Raw genomic sequence first — 21705 nt, forward strand, 5'->3', positions numbered from 1 at the left:
TTTGGTACTGGCAGGTCTACACTACAGTATCTTAATGATGAAAATGTTATCACGCAATTTTTAAAAAGCGCTTAATTTTATCATAATTAAAGTTCGTTCTCCGTCTTAATTTCATTCGTCAGATGAAAGCTTGGATTTTTTTTGTAAACCGAAGAAATTTATGTCAGACACTACAGAATGTACCCCGAATTGTTACGTATTAATTTCATTCTTAACGTTTACTTACACAAATCTGTATTTAATTACGCTGTTTCAACTCCAGAATGTATTTCTTGTCGAAATAAAATGAAATATCACAAAGCATTAATTTGCAAGTATTTGGAAACAATCGATCGTGGCCTATTTAAAGACACTATCGCCAATAGATTAATTTACTTTTCGCTGGTCTGAAGCTCGGATTAACTTAAAATTATTGCGAAGTAGGTGGGAGCAGCCGATAAGGCGATGTGTTTGCAGTGTTACTATGGAGATGCTAAATGGCTTGACTGTTCTATGAAAGACTCAAAAGTGTAAGATGTTACCAACTTCAGAACAACAACAAAAACACGTCAGGAGTCCATTGCCTAGAAATTCTCGGTACTGATTTGTTCTGACTGTAAGGGGAAACCAGTGGACGCGTTTTGGAGAATGACGAGTAGTAATTTTGGAATTAAAGAAGTCTTTCGAGGCAAGAAATATGGGATTATGTTTTGGAAAGGGAACGAGGCAAAAGATTGGCGCATTTAGCACGGCGACTGCACAAGAACTGCTGAGTTATTTGAGACATTCGGCGTATGAAACAGGTTAAGGAAGGGACGTACTTTTCCATGACTACGAAGACAGAAAACTTCTCTCTTTATTTTTCATAAACGTATTTGCGCCATTATTTATGACCTTTTAATACCCTGAAGGCACAAGTCTGATCAGGCCCTTGAATAATAAAGAGTATAAGGAAAATTAATGAATAAGATAGATCAGAAAAAGAAAGTGTAAGAACAATTGTTTTAAAATCACCTCCGTACCTGCTTTATTCACAGTCACCACTCCACTTACGTGATTTATTTCTGATAACTTAGTGCGAAATGGTTAACAAAGACAAAATCGAGAGCATTACAGAGAGTAGCTCAGCACTTACTTTATTTCCGGCGATTATACTCAAAAAGAAAAAAAAAATGTAAGAATGGCGAGACATGACGGAGATTAGAAATGTATACAAAATTTTACCTAATAATACCTTAGTATCAGTGAGAGGTGGAGTAATTTATTTCTTCGTGGTCCTTATTTTGGCACCCCTGCTCTAGAACTTTTAAGGATGAGTGACAGAATATCAAGGCGGCCTTGTCTTCCGAAGTCTGGTTCGGATTCCGTCTTATCTTGACAGTAGTGGCGAATGATGTTCTGTTTAAGTAACTTCAGTTGTCATGGTATTCTTTCTTTCAAATGCATAAGATGAACGCATGATGGGAAGGTAGTGTCTGTCCTCATGTCTGAATGTATCCAGCAGATTAACCCTTTGAAGCCGAAGAGAGAGAGAAAGAGGAATTTGGCGGGGGGAGGAGTGAGAGACACTTCGATTTCAGGGGGGGGAGAAAGAGCTTCTTATAGCTAGAAGGTCCCCAGGCAATGCCCGCTCGTCCTTCTGTTAAGGATAAAGTAAGAGTGAAGGCGTTAGTGTGATGATTGGCATAAAAGACGGAATTTTGAAATTTTGTATTAGCGAAAGCTGAGGCTATTAATTTGGAAGTTTAATATATAATTTAGAAGTTCCTACTGAGGGGAGGGGGGGGGGTAAATTTTGACGGCGTTAAGGGGTGGTAAATTTTGATTAATTTAAATCGGGAGGGCTGCATGAGAAGCTTGCAGTGGCGACTTGGAACTTGGGAACCATCTCAGCATTTGCTTGAAGACAGAGGAAAACCAAGGAAAACCTGTGTCGAGATGGCCGGTCCCAGGACCTTCCGGATGCGCGCTGACTACTAGCCAGCGGTCCGGCGGACAAAAGAGGAATTTTTACGACCCCTAGGTTTCCCTAACTTGTGCCATGGGCTTTATTGATAAAGTCAGGTACATCTGGTGCAATAATACAACATGACATGATGGGGTGCAGGTCATCCGTGTTTCCGTGGTCTTCTTCAGCTGATGGTTTCGTGGTCTGGTCCATGGCAGGAGTTCCGCTGGAGCGTCCTCCGATGAACGGCTGGCTAAAATGAGTAGGGTTTCGCCCAAAATGGACTTTACTTTATTTAAATATGTGTAATTTGTAGGGTATGTGCAGAATCAGTCCCCTAGTAGGGCCCGCGGTCGCGTGTATTTGTCATAAATGGGGTCATATTGACCTAATTGCCTAATTTGGGAGTTCTCACTCGCTTGACTTTTGGCGTAAAATTTATTTGCTAGCTTCCTGACATGCTCATCTAAATTATATTTAAGAATCCAGTCCGTACCGCGAAGAAAACACAACACTTCACCATTACGAAGATAAACTGGTAAACGCAGTTTAAGGAAATAATCGCTGTTTACACTGAGAATCATACGAAACACGTAAATATATTCACTGGGCACATTAAAAAACGAGATACGCCGTTAAAATCGAATCTCAAAACGCCAAATTTGACATTCGTCTGTACGGATCCGACATAACAACTACTTCATGTGGGGCCCAAACTAAAATAGATTTTCTCAAAACGGCTAACACACGATCACAATCGACAATATTTTATTTATTTATTTGTTAGACTACGTAGCGTCCAATGACAGGAATGATGAAAAATAAATGGGAAAGTTCATGTAAGGAAAAAGTAGTGGCCTGACTTCGAGAAGTGCTCCAGTCAATTGCCTGGTGGGACTGAAGGAAACCTCGATCAGAATAAACGATGTTCGGACAGAGATGTGAACCCGGTACCTCCAAATGGGAGTATATGTTTACATATACACATAGGCCTGTATATTAAATATAGGAGATTGTATACAACACCTCATTCTTTTAATTTATAAATAAAATTCCAATCTACGGAGCAGACCGTCACCCAACGAAACAGAACGCAAAGGGCCTATGAACCACGTAAACTATTTTTAGAGTCCAGAGAGAACATTTTTACGATCTATTCATAGGCTATATAGTCTCTCCACAAGTTTACTGGTACACACATACGATTCTGCTGTGTTCCAGCGTCTGTTCATTTGCCAATATATGCTAAAACACGTTTCTGATTACCCATAAACCTATTTCTCAGCTCCCATTCTGTGAAAGATTCCTTTTACCACACAACAGACAACTCGCGCGGTGTTTGTGTTTCTATGGCAACCCACAGACACTGTTCATCGTTGGCGTTACGTGTAACAAAGCCCTACAGTTTATAGAGAATTTCTTTCGGATTACGTAAATCTACGAATCTGTGGAATCACACAGTCGATTTTTTCATTAACTTTTATTATCAGCTGTTTCCATAAATCCTTCCGACGCCCTATTTAAAATGTCAGAGATGTATAAACGTAACAACAAAAGCCAAAAACACACAAGATGAAAACCGAATATGTTATTTTAAAAGGGGTTGAGTTCTGAGCGCGAGGGAACAAACAGCAGTTTAAAAAGGACTCGCCATAGACGTAGAGAATTTTGAGGATTCCGAAGGATTTATAAAGAGAGAAAGATGACATAACATTATTCCGGGACTCTCACTTTTTTACTTTGTCCGGAGATAGGGATTAGCTCTATCTAGTGTAGGAACCTGAAGACGGAGATAGAGTCCCATCCCCGAAACGTCGTTTTACGTTTTACATTTACTAGACGATGGATAATATCCAAGAAAATTTTTATTCAATTGACTCTTCACCATCGTCAAGAAGTTTTAGATTTGATATATTGTATTATTTTACGGGAGGATCAGATGATAAGAAAATGAACTCTCTTTGAACATGACATATATATGCCCTTCGGCATAAAAAATCTTAAGGAAAAACTACTCCCGTTACGAAGGAGTAGATGGGAGGATATTATTAAAAGTGATGTTTTAAAAAAGTCTAGTGTAATGGTGTAGATTGGTTTCAGATGCTTCAGGGTAGAATCGATTGCAATTTTTTTTTAAACCGAGCTTTTGGGTTCATAAAAATACTAATTTCTCGACCACGTGTACAATTAGGCTCACACAACTTTCAAATAAAAAAAATCCCCTGTTCCATGCAGCTAGTTCAGAGGGAACAGATTTACACGAGGATAAATCCGGATCTCTTCGAATCCGTCAGAGATGACAGGGCAAACAACCCGGAACAACCATCAATCACACATGCCATCTGGAGGCAACCTCAGCCAACATATGGCCACCCACGGCCAGCAAGATAACTACCGCTTAAATAAAAATATTAATGGCTCCTGCTAGAACTCTAAATGTTTGCATATTGATGTATGGGCCTGGTTTCCTTCAACGTCTCAGTCTTTTTGTCTTTCTTCCAGTGAATCTTAAGTACATTGATGAACCCTGCGACTCACACTAGTTTCTTCCTTAGACTAACACGCCATAAGACTCTAAGTCCTCCTCTTAGTATAGCCTGACGTAAAACGTAAATATTAAAGCTCTCAAAAGTGCGTAACAATATAATAAGCGATGATGGATGATTGAAATCATTTTGTACAGACGCGTATCCATGGAAATGCTATAGTTCATCATTAGTTGTGTCTCTTCTGACGTTACCATGACGACCTCACTATTTACACATATATTAAATCGTAAAAAAATTGTGTGTTGATTTTAATTTTTAAACGCTGTTCTGTTAAACTTTTAAATAAGAACGTGGTTTTTTAAGTACTGCTTTGCATTTTAGAGATTTGCTAGCCTCCTAGCGAACTTTTGCCTTCGAGTTCCAGAAAATCAATCGTACTTTTATAATCATGCTGTGCAACTATCAACATTTACATTCACTAGAATCCGCAATAAACCTACATCAAGGTCAACGAGATATTAAAAATCTTAATTAAAAAAAAACGCACACAAAAATATGTGTATTTCATTTCTTAAACATTTTTTGTGGGGCCACAAAACTTCTTTAAGTGTTAAGCAAAACCTGGTAATCACTGAACACAGAAGATTCCTGGAACACATGATGTCATCAGTCACTGCAGAAGACAGTATTAAACATGGCGTCTGCAGTAATACGCGTAGATTAAGTAGTTAAGACAACAAAAGGGAAGGAAAGAAGCAAATGAATTAGAGAGAAAGGGAGATGATGATAAAACACACTCAAGCCACGGAGATTTTCCGGAGTTTTCCACGAGTGACCACTTCAAAGCGGCGGAAACACGTAACATCGCCGAGGCCCTTCAAGCCACTAAAATCCCTGCGACACTCACACAGAGCCAAGGGCAAGTTCATGATGGCGGGACATCGGACACAAGAGCTTTCGCGTTACCATTCGCTACGCGACTTTGCTGAAGACACGAACAGGAGGGCACGACCGTGTCTTTAACATTTAAAGTTCCGTGGTAACCACTCGCATCGCCTGCTTTAACACTGAAATATCTCTGAGTTTCGCGTGTTTCGTGTGAATCTCATTTCATGATCATTGTCGCCTTGATGACAGAGGCAGTAAGTACCTCCGAAACGTCTGTAATCTTCTAGCAGATATACGGTGCAGACTTTTAATTGTTGGTTTGTTACTTTGGTTTCCAAACTTGTAAACATTTACTATTTACTCAGGAGTAATTAGCTGAGGTCCGTACCTTGTAACACGTGTTCAAAAAGGGCTGATGAAGGTTTCAGTACCGCCTTAACTACTCCCTTCTTGGCTCTCGGCGATTTGCACTTCGTTTAGAACCTCTGAACCAAATGACGAGAAAGGCCACATATTTCAACATTGTGTGTGTCATTTCCAAATTTGACACTTGTAAATTTCAAAATTTTTAAAAGATTTTTGGATAAAATTCTTATGAAAGTATTCTGATGACGAAACACGAATCCTCCAAACTGAAAACGTACTGAAATCGAGACAGACAAGCCTAACGCGCAACAGCACGTAACGCTAGGCAACATCAAGCAGGAGTCTGTATTATCGGCACGGTTCAGCGAGTGAGTGAGTGAACCTGTGGCCGGTGTTAATGAGCGGTTCGCGTGCACATGCACTGGATGCTTTACCCTCAGGGCCAATTCGCTTGCTTCTAACATCGCGGATCTGTCTTAAGGAAAACAGAATTAAACTGTCTGTTAGAATGGTCCCAAGGCCTAACAGAGTAGCGACTGTAACAAATTATTTATACCTCAGCTTTAAAACTTGTATCCGTTCTATCCGGTTTAATATTATCTTCCGACAAGTCTCTTAATCTTTCAAGTAGCCGTTTTGAAAGAAGTGTCCCCGTCACATTTCATGCCAGTTCTTATTCCTCTCTCCCCCCTCCTTATTAATTAACATCATTCTTGTTCATTTGTCCTTGTTTCCAAAGTGACCGACTTCAGAGATACCTAATCACAAAACTGCCCTTCATTTTTTTATTTCGTAAATCAACTTTAAAATTATTCATCCAACCACGTCCTGGTCTGTGAAGTCTCTGTCGCCTCGAAGTTTCCCGCACTTCTGGTGTCCCGTCGAAGTCAATTCGCCACTGTTTCCCCCCAAAAAACCCTGGTTTTTTTCAGCAACTCGCCCACAGAGACGCCTAATCTCAGAAGCAGATGCAGCCACTTAGTTTCGTTCGTTAACACCAGAGTGTGTCTTGAAATGGACTTAAGTGCGAATCCAGAGATGTGACGTCGTAGCGGGTGACGTTCCCCAGTCGTTTTAAACTCACGGATCATCTTTACACATGCCAGGAGCAACGTCTCTCGGATCCATTATTCCACCTTATTATCGACACACTCCTACAGGATGTTCAACAACAGAATTCATCACGAGGGTCCCCGATCTTTTTACGGGGTACCAGGATTTGCCGAACATAGTAGTGTAATGCTTCAAACTGCTCTCTAGCAATTGGGAGATTGGTTGATCTTACAAAAATGCTCGGATATTACCGCCAAACAATGTACGGCTGATTTCTTGGTAGCTAAACAACACTCATCATACGCTTTTGATAAAGCGCCGATAAACAAACAAGGCTTGCTTACAGCTTGGATGATAAAGAACAACCAATGTGTAGCCAAATCGCCAGCTGCCATCACCAACTGGACTGCCCTTGGGCTGAACTCGATTAAACGCAGTCAGATACCGGGGTTATGTCATCGTCTCAAGGCAAACGAATAATTGTTAATTGAAATCTGCAGAAATGCAAAAAGTGTGAACATTTTTTTCAAACGCAGTCTTTGACGTCTTACGTAACTCATTAGACCTGATTTTCTTTTATTACACATAAGTACTATTATTTCGAGACTAACAGGATAACTTATATTTTATTGCATGGTCAGAATTGTGCTTCCTTTGTGCGTGGAACACATCAATGGAAATATAGACTTTTATTTTTACTCACCCAGTTGTAACCATTGAGGGCTCCCCATTAGCTTCCAGATAACCAGAGCAGGCGGCATTTCACACAAAGTAGCGGGTTAGCCTGAGAAACGCGTAGATTCTGCACGGCGGTGTTCGCAATAACGTCTCTGACCCTGACACAGGGTTCGCAGACATCCGCTCAATAGAGTGTGCTCTGCGATGAATTTAGAACGAGGTCACAACCCTAACATGTTCACTTCGTAAGGTCTGTTCCACATCAGAGTACGAGAGTCCCCTGAATTGTGTTCAACCGTCGGAATTTCTTCCTATTTTCTTTAACATTTAAGAATCCAGTCCGTACCGCGAAGAAAACACTACACTTCACCATTGCAAAGATCAACTGGTTAACCTTGTTTAAGGAAATAATACGACTAAAACGCTAATTAACCTTTGGAGCCGAAGCTCTTTCAAATGAAACTTACGAATTCAGTCCGTACCGCGAAGAAAACACTACTCTTCACCATTGCAAAGATCAACTGGTTAACCTTGTTTAAGGAAATAATACGACTAAAACGCTAATTAACCTTTGGAGCCGAAACTCTTTCAAATGAAACTGAAGAATTCAGTCCGTACCGCGAAGAAAACACAACACTTCACCATTGCAAAGATCAACTGGTTAACCTTGTTTAAGGAAATAATACGACTAAAACGCTAATTAACCTTTGGAGCCGAAACTCTTTCAAATGAAACTTACGAATTCAGTCCGTACCGCGAAGAAAACACTACACTTCACCATTAAAAAGATCAACTGGTTAACTTGTTTAAGAAATGAATCGCTGTTTATCGTGAGAATCATTGAGTTACGACAATTTCTGATGTGGTAACTATTACACAAGATTCCGCCCACATCCAGCCTATAGGCAATCATACCAAATATTGAAGTATCTTTAAGAAATCACCTTCAGTAATTGAAGTTTTAAAAAAAAGGCTTTCGAGTGACCAAAGCTGTGGATACTGTAATTACAGCCATTTGGGCTCAATAGCAGAACACGACAATGAGTTGAGAGAGGTCGTCTCCATGGCAACAGACTACAAGTGGTCATTAGGAAGGAAAGTCCCTCGTGCGACAGAACAAGCGAAGAGCGAACATTCTCTCACTGGGGCCAACTGGACGAACACAAATGAGGCGTACATGAAGCGAAGTCAAAGTGTCCATGTACGTCTTTCCGTCCGTGTGAGTTAATCCCTGAAACGTCTTTATAGATTTCACTCAAAACTGGCATGGAACATGACTTACACCAAAACGCATAGGGAGAATTCATGTTTCAATGACTCATCCATTCCACTTTTGGTTAAGGACACGCAACGTTTTAATTTAGTCGAAAAGACACCAATACGAAACAGATCCCACATGAAACACGTCTTATATTAGCGCTGCACGTATGGAGAAAAACATAATATTAAAATGAATCTCAGATAAATGTAACGTGATTTTGACCAGAATGAACTGGATCATAACAGGGTTCGTTAGAGACTCAACCAGACACTTTCTGTTTCGTAAAGCACAAATTTTTAGGTAAGCTGCGAAACTGTCAGCTTTCAAGAAATACACGGACTTGGATGAGTGACTTGCGCCATTTATCCAACAGCTATTCTGTGACTAATTACAAAACCTCAACTTGGTCACTTGAAATTTAAGGGCTTAAGACGTTCCTCTCAACAGGACGGCAGTATTCATCAGCCGACTCCGAAGCTCACTAAAGTTTATATGCCCACAAGTACCAAGATCCATTTTAGTACTATCCTCCAGTAACAACTCAAAGTGAGAGACAGGCAAAAGCGATAGATGGCGTAGTTCTCAAAAAGAACCGAAACGTAGCGAAAATGTAACATATTATATTCCAACAGCTCTTGAAATCTGAGAAGCCACTTCAATTTGTCTGGGACAACAGACATTTCCTAAGTGTCTTTAAGAACCCAGCCTTCCCCCCTTCCCCCTTCGCATGGCTCCACAAGTGGACACTTGGCCTAAAGATGAAGGCCAAACGTTCGTCCGAAACGTCGGTAAGAACCACAAATCTCATACTCCGACCTATTCGTCTCCCGGCGAACTGCAAAGGAACGCGTCACTGACATTGGTCTATTTTATTTATTTTTTCAGTAGCAGGAAAAAACAACCCCCGAATACAAACTGTCTACAAATCAACCGATTTCTGCAATAAACATTAGACGTATATTTAAATATAGGTTATAAGTCTAAAAAGTAGGATGATAATTCACGTGTTGGTGATGAAATCTCTTATGGTGTCGTTTACCATTTGAATAGGTTTACCCTTATTAATGCATATTGAGATTTTATGAAGGAGTTGGGGTCGGAGTCGGAGATTTTGGTACTGACTGTACAGCCCTGTTCTGAAGCCACACAAATCATGGCATCGTAGACGAACTTACGTGGCGCTGAATGACATTCTTTTAATTAATACGAGTGTCAGACTAATTTGAGATATTGTCACAACATTTTCCTGGAGTAACTGAGGAGAAATACGAAAAACCCCGTTCAGGACAGCCAGTGTCGAGGCCAATTTACACGACCGGGTCCTTCCGAATACGCACCTGGAGCACGAACCACTCCTACACGATTTTCCGATCCAGTGCTACGCGTGAGTTTTCCTGGATTACATGCCCAGAAAATTAGCCTTTTGTCACGTGGTACAGTTGTTCCTGGCCACAAGGGCTCTCTCCCGGGAAAAAGAATAATATTGGGCGCGGTTGTGAAGGGCTGAGCTGTAGAAACGAACGCATTCAAGTAGCTTTTGTCTGGGCGCTAAGGATTCTTGCTTCGTCAGAACGCCTCTGAAACTTTTTTTAAGATACTAATAAAACTTTGATATCAAACAGAAAATAAGGGATGAAGGAAAAGTGGATGACGTCACTGGCAACGGTTGCCTAGCAACAATACAGCTAAAACTGTGTCGTACCAAGAAACGTTATTAGTTTGCTTCACGTGAAGAAATAGTGAGAAACTCTATCCGTCCCGACATTTTATTTTCGAAAGTTCTGAACTGTTTTAGATTAAATCACACACAACAAAAGCCTTACGACCAATTTCTCTTCCATTCCAATTAAGCCTGAAACATTTCTTCTCGTAAATGCACATTAGATGCAGCGACCGGATTTCATTTATGCCCGAAACTTTTTCATACTAGAAAACTTTCCGTCAAGATTGACGGAAAAATCTTTGGAATCATCACTTATTTCTGCTTAATTATAAAATATAACACGATTTCCGCGACCCGCACTTTAAAACATGATCTTACATCGTGATTATAATAAATGTCCTTAGCACGCCTTGCTCAAAAGCGTTACCATGGCAACGATTATAATATTATCGCATAGAGCCCCAAACTCCCCTAACAGCGAGCGACGACTAGTCACAAATTCTCATCAGTCTGTAAGGAAATAAGGCAATGCATCACATCTGTCTCTTGTTTAACATGGACTCAATAGCTCCGAACCGCCTCTATGACATCGGATGATCGGGTGTCATGCGGTCCTCCGTTCCTCTGAGCGGCGTCCGTCTTACGTCACTGAAAGCCGATGCAACGCGTCGTGACTCTGGACAGACAGCGTTCTTAATCTAATTGTCGAGCAAGTCACTTGGGCTCAGCGTCCCACCTTTGAAACACAAAATCCGCACAGTCGATAACCGAACATAAAAAAGCAGGCATTTTGAAATTAACAAGAGGACTCTATGGGTGGCCGATCACCGATACTCACTCCACGCCTGATCAACTGATCCTAATTAAAACGGAACTTACCTGATCTGGACCAACATCGACCAGAGATCAGTGAGGCAGATGACAGAAACATGATTTGTTAGAAACTCGGTGACACGTACAAATTACACTCGTCTCATTCATTACTGGTTATTAATTAATCGTCTTTTAATAATACAAAACAGGAAATGACAGGAGAACAGAGACAATTACAATAGAAGAACTTCATAATTTTTAATCTTCGCCAAATTATATTAAAATAATCGAGACAAGAAGGGTGAAATTGGCGGGAGACGCAGAACTAATGGGAGGGGGGGGGATATTTAAAATGCTAGGACATTTTGGTTAAGATTGCTTGAAGGGAAGAGACAAGTCGAAAGACCTGTCGGTAAGGGATAATATTAAAATGGTTGTCGGGGAAATACGACTGGATTCGTGTGTCTCAAAGGACCGGTGGCGGGCTCTTGTAAACAGAGTAATGAACTTCGTGGATTCATAGAAGATGACAAATTTCTTGACTTTTTAAGTACAGTATAAGTTCTTAAGAAGGACTCTGCTCTATGAAGCCAAATCCTGCGTGGAAATAATTTTCTCAACAAACAGAACACTTCTCGCAAACAAAGACGAGGCTAACTTCACTTGGTCCCGTGTTGCTCTCAGGAAAATCCAGTCGTTTCCATAGCAACAGAACTCCCCATTTCGATTCATGGTTTGTGGATTTTTAGATTGTCACGTTAAGTTTCCATGGCAATTACTGCAGCGTCTCGCCACTCCTTCTCATTACCAGCTGCAAGTCCCGCCCCCCTATTTCCGTCTGATGATTAGAAAAACAATGGAATCCCGAACAATACATGAGGGCCAGAAAATTACGGCGTGTTCTTCTCATTGGCTCAATTTACCTACACCACTCAACCAATGAGCTCTCAAGACTTTCAAAGTCTTCATCATGACGTCACTGTCAGAAATAGAATAACAGAAGGGGGACCCCCCCCCAAAAAAAAAAAATGAATGCCATAAAAAACACCATAGGCAGTGGTCTATGTGGCGGCGAACGTGAACATTTTGTTGTGTCACAAATTTCCATCTAACCCATAATAGCATAGTGGTAATTATATTAACCACTTCTTTGACAATCAGTAACTTTTCATTTTGTATTTACGTGTTTCGTACGATTCTCGCTGTAACCAGCGATTATTTCCTTAAACAGCGTTAACCAGTTGATCTTTGTAATGGTGAAGTGTAGTGTTTTCTTCGCGGTACGGCCTAACTTCTTAAATATAATTTGGACCATTTTCATAGGTACTTGAACTTCTAAATTATGTATTAAACTTCCAAATTAATAGCCTCAGCTTTCTCTAATACAAAATTTCAAAATTCCGTCTTCTCTGCCAATTATCGCACTAACGTCTTCACTCTTACTTTATCCTTAACAGAAGGACGAGCGGGCATTGCCTGGGGACCTTCTAACTATAAGAATCTCTTTCCCCCCCCCCAATTTCCTCTTTCTCTCTCTCTTTCATAGGTACTTAATAAACTTTTAAATACAACAAAGAGGAAAATCTCAAATTAATTCGGAATTTCTAACAACAGATAAATAAATTCTCATTTAACCGTCATGGGTGTACTCGTGTCAAGGACAACGAAACTTGCATTTCCGGACAAAGGTCGAATTTAAAACAAAGAGCGAGGCAGTGAAAATAAAAGAAAGAATTTGTCTGTAAAAAAAAAACGCTCTCGCTGCCCCTTCGAGGGAGAGGGGGGGGGCTGATTCTGGCGTCCCCCCTCCAGACCCTCCCCCCCCCTCACACTCAAGCTAACTGAAATTACCATGCGTTCCTGGGACTTCCTGATGTAAGACACAAATAAAAGTGTCTCCCCCCATGTGTTATGGTACTTTAGTGCCTACCCGCTTTATGCACAACGAATCAAAACGTTCGGTTCCTGGTCTCACGACGCCCCGTGTCTATGGCGGGAGGGCGGGTCATTTGCATACGACAGGAAAACATGGAAGATGGGGTCACATTTCACTCTGCCTGTGCAAGGTCAGGAGACTCAAGACACAGAGAACTCTGGTATCGAGATTTAAAAAAAAAATATTCTTACGTTACCCAATTAAACTCTGTCAAATGCAATATTAGTCCTGGATGGAAAGACGGGGCAGTGACCAAATTTAGCGAGACACTGCATGAGTGGACCAAGAAACAAAGTCCTTCGCCCCTTAAAATAAGGACCTGGTGACAATTTTGAGCTACATTTCTCGTTACCTCAGTTCGTGCTACAAGTCCCAAATATTTCTATTTATTCTATCATCACATCAATTTTCCCCTTTTATCACCACCAGAAATGAACCACTGTACTAAAGTTTTCTCAGTATGGCTTGTCTATAAACTGGAATGGTCCTAGTGGATTATGGGCGTTGAGTAACAGCCGGGTCATTTTCCCCAAGTTATTAAAAGACAAGTGCTTTGCCCCTTTTACTAGCATGATACAACACCTCACAACGCTTGGTTCATTCAGCGCTGGGTGATAACGAGAAATCTTCACGCAAGGCATGATGGGAAGAAACTAGTATAAACATCGTCTTCTGTCTGTCACGGGGTACAATAACAGACAACCAATCACAAAAGACTGGACTAGATAACTGACGATCAACCTATGATCAACGCAAAAAGTTCGCTTTCTTCCGAAAGAATTTTTGATTACGTCATCATGACGGCGTACGAGGTGGTATCCACCCCCCGGTCTAATGTCGTCATTATCAGATTTACCGTGTGCTACGGGATTCTGTTAGCAGAGTAATGAAATTTTCCTTACTTATCTGAAACTTCCCTCTTAGTTCGTGAGAGCTTACACTTCGCCAAGATTAAGAACACCATCAACGCGGTACATACGACGGAAAAATGTTCTATTATGACACGCGAAAACACGCTAACGACAAAGTAGAATAATCCAGCGGTGTTGCAGTTCCTGGACTAGGGCAGAACGGCGGAATAAGATTTTAGTTGGAGGTCAAAGTATCTAATCACGATTTTAAACACTGCTTAGACACCGAAGGCCATTTAAAATTCGAAATCAACTTAATATTTTCTACGGCCTGAACGTCCGGGGTTCGGTTTCCGCCAACTGTACAAATCACCTTTCTCGTAACTCTGCATTTTATCAACGTAGTGTATTTACGTGTTTCGTATGACTCTCACAATAAACAGCGATTATTTCCTTAAACAGCGTTAACCAGTTGATCTTTGTAATGGTGAAGTGCGGTGTTTTCTTCGCGGTACGGACTTAAATCTAAAAAACTTTTTTTTAAAAGTGACCAGCTGATCTTTATAATGGTGAGGTGTAGTGTTTTCTTCGCGGTACGGACTGGATTTTTATATGCTATATAGACGTTATTTGGCCCTAAGACTTAAATTCCTTGAAACTCCAGTCGATTAGCCGCCGGATAAATAACGCCCTCGTATCCACTGTAGGTAGATTAAAATGACCCCTGAGCAAACCTGGACAAAGTTATGGCGAATTAGCCCTCGTGACCTCCCCGGACTCGCAGGAACGACCGTTTAAAATTATATTAAAAGAGGACGCGATTATAAAGCGAAAAATGCGATCGAACGCACAAACAAGCGAGCAGTTTACCGTGTAACCCCTCTCTCATTTTTCCGGGTAAGTTGCTTTGTTGTGTCCACACGAGAGAAAACTTCGACGTCAAACGGAAGTGACGTGGAGGCAGTAAGAGGAAGAAGAAGAAGAAGAAGAGAGATGTGAACGAATAAGGAATCATGGTGGAATTTAATTATACAGTATAGCGCGTCCCTTTCCCGGAAAATAATTCCGCTGCAAGTTTTCCTCTGCGGAACGAACCTCGCTCGGTACAAAAAGAGAAGGAGACACAGGCGGACAGGAATTGAAGCGTGAGAGAAGACGAGGAGGAGGAAACAGAGTATAAATTGCCTTCTGACACACAGGGGGACGCAGTAGAAGTTAGCACCTAGATGTGAAAAAAAAAAAAACGAGAAAGAAAATCAGCCAAAAAAAATTGAATCGTCGAAGAAAAGAGAGGAAAATCAGGAGGGAAAACTGCCGACTTCGAAAAAGAATAAATACAATAGCAAAGACGTAGGAAGAAATTTTCTGACAGGCGAAGTTAAGAGCTCGTAACATTCTCGTCAGATCTGCGCCTGATCTTAACGAGTGACAAAAGCACGAAGCTGTAACACGCTACAGAATATAACTTTGGAGTGACTGTAAAAAACACGTGAGTCACACGAAGAAAAACGAGCGTTGTCCAAGCGCTGCGTCTCCTTCGGTCAGGAAATGAGACGCTTTAATGTCGAGTGAGAAACAGATTTTGGTTTGCGGATGAAAGTACCAAAACAGATAACATTCTGAGGGGGAAGTAAGATACACTTTATTTATGGAGAAAGGGGGAGGGTCTTATGGTTAGGGTTTCAGGCAATGCCCCCTCGTCCCCTTGATTAGGATGAATAAAACTGAAGACTTTCGGGTAATGAATTTTTTGGTAACCATATCAATTTTTCTTAAACGCAGATGAAAATCGAGAAAAAGTGTCAAGATGGCCGGCTACAGGACCTTCTCCTCTGTGTTGTTGCTTTTTTAAAAAAATCCAGTCCGTACCGCTAAGAAAACACCGCACTTCGCCATTACGAAGATCAACTGGTTAACGATGTTTAAGGAAATAATCGCTGTTCATTTTAAAAATCATATGAAATAAATAAATGCACTGTGGGCACAATGTAGAGTTGCTGGTTATTAAAGCAGGTGGTACAGATATTTACCACTGTGCTTGAAAAGATTGACATGTGCTTGGAGTAAAGTTTGGATAACCCCAACAAATAATTTAGTGTTGTGGGTGTTTAGAAAATTGACGCATTGAATCACTCTGTTTTATTTCCGATCCTCAACTGTTTTAAGCCTAACCTAACCTAAACACTGCGTTCGTTGCTTGGCGTTGGTTTAGTAATTAATTCTACAGCGCAAATGAATCATGAAATGTTTCTACACCATTAAGTTTATGCATTATTAGGGAAGTTTTGAATTCGTACAAACTACAGTTGGCAACATTGTTGCCTGAACAAGATGTGGCATTATTTAGGATGAAAGCACGCTCAAAGGAACGCAAATAAAGGAAAACTGTTTTGCAGAAGTTGAAATCTTACGAGGAACGTAATTTTATCTCGCCACACCAGAGGATAACGAGAGAGACCCGAGATAATTCTCTGTCGTAAATATAAATCAAGGACAGAATAAACAAACAGCATAAGCAAATTCATTATGAACAGTTTTCCCTAAAAAACCAAACTTAAACACGTAAACAGGATAAATGTCCCAGATATTTAATGAGAGAAATAAATTTGTGCCACAATAAGGTTTTTTTTTAATATTCTGAGTCAACAACAAGTTTTTAGAGAAGAAACAAAACATAAGTTGAAGTATGAATTACGAGAACAAAGGAGTAAGGAATACCCAAGAACGAGAAACCGACATATTTGAACGCGGGAAATTATGACAGCCGTGAAGCGAATTTCATACAGCCGATGTCGTGTTACTGGGGGTTCCCAGGATAAAAAGCACTTAAAACCCACGAGTAAGCCATAAAATTGATACAAAATCATAAAACCACTTGAACGTATTATAAAGCTCCATAAAACATACACTGAAAATTAATCGGAATTCACATTAAAACAGACACAGCACGGAAATAAAATGTTTTCTGTTCGTAACTGAAACAGCGGTAGAGCATAATCGTGATTCGATGTGGCAAATGGCATTTCGTAATCTGTTTTCCGGTAACGAAATTATGGTTTCCAGAGTAAACGTCATGTTCCATGCGTATTGACTCCAGGAATTGCCTGTAATTTCACCCCTAAATCAGTTTAACCTCGACCTGTGTCAGAAGGAGCCATGAACTGCAAACTCTTGCAGACTGAATGCCTATTGACAGGGGAATCAAGTTAGTGTTCCATGCACTAATCTGTAGAGTGGTTTGGTTTTGGCAGTGCTGTCTCAATGACGAATTCACGTAGTGTAAAAATAACAGACGTTTCGATAGGCTTTCAACGATGGAACATGAAGTACAGAGGCTATTAAGTGTCGAATAACACGAGAAGATGATTATGCATGGTGATGAACAATTGGGTAAATTATCACAGAGGTAAAACTTTAATTTAATTTTCAAATCTCCGCTCGGTTACTCGGAGGTGAAAGGATTTTCCTCAGTCTCTAAACGCGGAAGCCAAAATTTTACTTTTAACAGGCCGAAAAAACCAATTCGCTCTTGGCCATCTCAAAGAGTGCTGAAATGACTTGCGAATCTACTACATATGTCAGCAAAGCCTTCTTGATCTCAGTGGCCGTTCTCCGCTCTCAAATGTTTCCGTATTGATCTCAAAAAGCATTGTCGCAAGGGGGCCCCTGGGGGGGGTGGGGGGCTTTGCCTTATGACGCATCAGCGATTGTTATGGCATTGTCGCAGTCCCGGCATGATTGATCGTTTAGCCACATCGTGCGTCAGTAAATATCATTTCGCACTTCATGTGGAATTCGGAAATTAAAAACGGATTAAGCTGACTCACGAGTTAATTTCCGAATGTGATCCCTCACGAAACTGAGGGGGCGAGACGACTTTCAGTGCCGTATGTGACAAGACGGAGGAGGAGGAGGGAGATTTGAAAGGGATGCGACTGGAATCCTCTCAATAATTCAGGACACACATCGAAATTCTGCAAGCCACAACGCGTTAGTACGCGTCTGTTCGGTTTATCTAATTCAGCGCGGTCGAAAAACTGGCGGTCCGCGAACCCGATCCGGCCCGCAAAATTATTTCTCACCATTTCCTCGCTGCCGGATCGTCTGTTCGTTTCTACGCGCGATGTATTTTTTCAATAAAATATATATCTGAGCGCACACTACGGTAACGTCATTTCTGAACTAGCGTTGTTAAAGATTATTAGTTTTCAAACACAGTCCAAGGAACGGTTTCTCGACGCTTGGATGCAACGGAAAAATTATTCTTCGTCCTAGGGAAGAAAAAAGTTGGACAACCCTGCTGTAAGTTGTGACTTAACTTCACGGCGCAGAACCATTCTTGGAAGTTGACAGCGCATCTGATGTTCAAAAAATTCAGCGTCTTTTACGACAAGGCGCGTATCATAACCAACCAACCAGATGGCTTACGGAACCCGAATGTTCATCACCGAATTAACCAAAGCCCTCCACCGGACCCTGTCCTGGGCCAACAAAATCCAGTCTCCTTCGACTCCTATCTCCCATAGATCCCGCCTGACATTATCCTCCCATCTACGTCTAGGTCTCCCCAGCGGTGTCTTCCCCTCAGGCTTCCCAAATAGTGGACCCAACCAACCAGATGGCTTAGGGAACCCGAAGGTTCATCACCGAATTAACCAAAGCCCTCCACCGGACCCTGTCCTGGGCCAACAAAATCCAGTCTCCTTCAACTCCTATCTCCCATAGATCCCGCCTGAGATTATCCTCCCATCTACGTCTAGGTCTCTCCAGCGGTCTCTTTCTCTCAGGCTTCCCGATCAATACCCGGTCCACACCTCTTGCCCCATCCATGCGCGCTACATGCCCCGCCAATCTCATTCTTCTCGGCGAGTATCACAAACCCACTTAAATTTAATATGTACATCCGTCTTAACCTCCTTTCGTCTTTAAGATGCTAACGTAAATATCGGACACTGGTAATTTAACGACGTACTTTGTTCCTACGAAATTGCTTAAAATTACGTTCCTGTGGTAACGATTACACTTTAACAGTTTCAAATGGTGATTTCGCTCACAGTTTGTGAAAACGTCGCTTTGTTGTTTCCAGACGAGCGAAAACGCAAACAGCGACCGACCAAATAATAATCGAAGTGTTAACTACATGCGAAAACAGACGACAGAACAAACACGAATCGAAACACAATCAGGGGCCGTCATTTCGGACGCCGCACAAACACGACACACAGAGACCGAACGAACGCGGCGGAGTGGACATCTGGGGTCTACGGAATCTACGGCAAATCACGTCCTTCGATGTGCCGATCGCAAACGAACTCATTATCATTAGAACACCAATTAGTTGGTTACGAAAACAAAATTCAATTACAAATGAATGTACCAGCACCCAGGGGTGGCCAAGCATCGTAAGGCCAGTTTCAGTGGTGTACAAAATAAACCGGGCCGTATGCGACATCACACGATGGCTCTCATTTTCCACATCTCACTGGTGTCGATGTTAAAGAAAGTGCCCACTTGCAAGACAGAAAAATAGAGGTCAAATTAAGAGAACACAAAGTGAGGTTATTCTGCAATGGCGAGCCGAAGTTTATTTCGTGCAAAAACGGACGAAGTGATGACAGACGATAAAAATTTCATAACGAGTAGTTCAATTATTTTCAATAGCCGCCAAATATTATGATGATAAACTTAATGAAGATGGGCTTGGCCGGGAATGTAGCACGCAAAGAAAGATAAATACTTGCAAAATTTTGGTTTCGGAGTCCGAATAGAAAAATCTACTCGTATATTCTAATATCAGCATCTAAAAATATCTAATAGCCTGGAATATGGAAAGGAGAGCAGACAGACAGACAAAGAATATCGCCATTATAAGTCGATTCTTAGTGATTGTTAGAAGTAATGATTTTTCATATCTTGAACTGAAATTAAGTTATTTCCAAAGATTATTGCAACTACAAGCCAAAACAGACCGAATTCTGTTCCCACAGAGGTACAAACAAACATTAAACACACTTAAATTTAGAGAAATCTTAATTAATTCTACAGTCAACGAGTATTCTGCAAAACTCTTAAACTCATTATAGATTAAAGATCAACTGATTAACGCTAATTAATTGAATAATCGCTGTTTACAGTCTTACGATAACACGAAAAACTTTGGGGGCAAACCTCAGACTCGCTGATTATTAAAGAAGGTGGTACATATAGTTACCACTCAGCTGTTGTGAGTATTTCTACCAATCTATTACAAAATATATTCATGTGTACGAAACATCCAATTAAAAGTAATTCGGAATCGGCAGACTTTTAATAAACAAATGGCCGCCTGCTGAATTCCTACATGTGCAGTTGCAAATGGAAGATTAGCCTAGCAAAAAAAAAACACACTTAAAACATTTCATATTCGCATCCACTGACGAAAATAATAATAAAAAAAGACATTTGGATTATATAGGGCGGAATGAGCGAGCAAGCCACACTACCGCTGAGCTAATTGAAATCCTTCGCTAACAATAGGCCTTCCCCCCCCCCCCACTCGGTCCCAACCTGAACAACGGCTCTGTAATCAAAATTGTTGTGCAAAAAATTGGATACAGAATTAAAACAAAATTGATTTTTGTTTCTCTCCTGATAGGTCCGGGGAAAGTGTGGAACTAATATAAGATGGAAGGTCGCACGTTTACGACGAAGAAAAGAATTCCCTGAAGCCAGTGGGAGTTTCGGTCCGCTGATGCGAACCATTGTTTGTATCCCACGGCGTCATACTTGGGGTACGTGGCCTCTTGCCACAGATTAAAAAATACTATCTAAGGCATCTGGCCCGAGGGACTGAGGAAAAGTACGAAAATCTTATACCAGGAGATAGGGGTTTCCGGACCGAGATCTGAACTCAGAACCTCTCGAATATAAAACCCGCGTTCACTCCACGCACTTCGTTTCAAAATAATCAAATAGACGAAGCGAGGAAACAAATATTGAAACAGGATTCGACCCACTGCCCGCGAGGGGCAGTACCCGCTGTAAACCGCGTACACTAGGGAAAAGCGATTCGTCACGACGCGCGGTCTCGTACAGAAGCGTGTAATTCAATTTAGGCACTTACTAAGATCGCCCCTTTCTATGCTACGCACGTGATAACTCGTTTAGAAGAATCGGCCTTTCCGATCTGGATTTACAATAACAACTTTCATTACTTCTTAGAGGGTTAAAGCAATGAACTTGAAACTAAAATACGTGTATATACAATTGGCGAAAGGAAGTTTTTTAAAGATCTATTTGCAAACTTCAGGGCAAAAGAGAAGAAGATTATGCAAACAGGCCTACAAACCCTGTGGGTCATAAGAACAGGAAGGAAACAAATAAGTGGGAAGTTTACTCACCAGATGAAGACGACACGCCCAAATCTGAAGGGAAAAAACGATAAATGAAAATCATACGACGACACACAACAATTTCGTAAATGACACATCTAACTTCGATTCCTGACAGAGGCAATTGCTTTCCTCATACAGCCCAAAACGTCACCCACAGCGAAATTCATCCTTCTGCAAAACATCTTTGGTTGGGGGAGTGTCTGGGAGTTTAACCCAGAAAGGCTATGTCACTTTTGGTGGGTGGGGGAAGATCCCTGCTGCCTCCATCTTCAAGGACCTCTGAATTGTTGGTAAACTTCTACCAGGCTTTGTGGTGCTACAACCCAGATGACAGATATTTTCAGAAAAATCTTATCTTCCAAAGGATGATCTTGGTGTATGCAAAAGTTCACATAAAAGAGAGAAAC

At 41.1% G+C, this 21705-nt stretch overlaps 1 long non-coding RNA gene across 1 annotated transcript in view; it reads right to left on the minus strand.

The window, feature by feature from the left end:
- The window catches only part of LOC110832123 (uncharacterized), a 173015-nt gene that overhangs the window by 150663 nt on the left and 647 nt on the right, over positions 1–21705 (minus strand). The window contains exon 2 of the long non-coding RNA XR_015536639.1: positions 21305–21328. This is a non-coding gene — a long non-coding RNA (uncharacterized LOC110832123). The remainder of the gene's footprint in view (positions 1–21304; positions 21329–21705) is intronic.

Source organism: Zootermopsis nevadensis, unplaced genomic scaffold (assembly GCF_977971745.1).
Source record: "Zootermopsis nevadensis isolate Lab colony 2312 unplaced genomic scaffold, Znev_1.0 Znev_ptg000002l, whole genome shotgun sequence".
NCBI classification, from domain to species: domain Eukaryota; kingdom Metazoa; phylum Arthropoda; class Insecta; order Blattodea; family Termopsidae; genus Zootermopsis; species Zootermopsis nevadensis.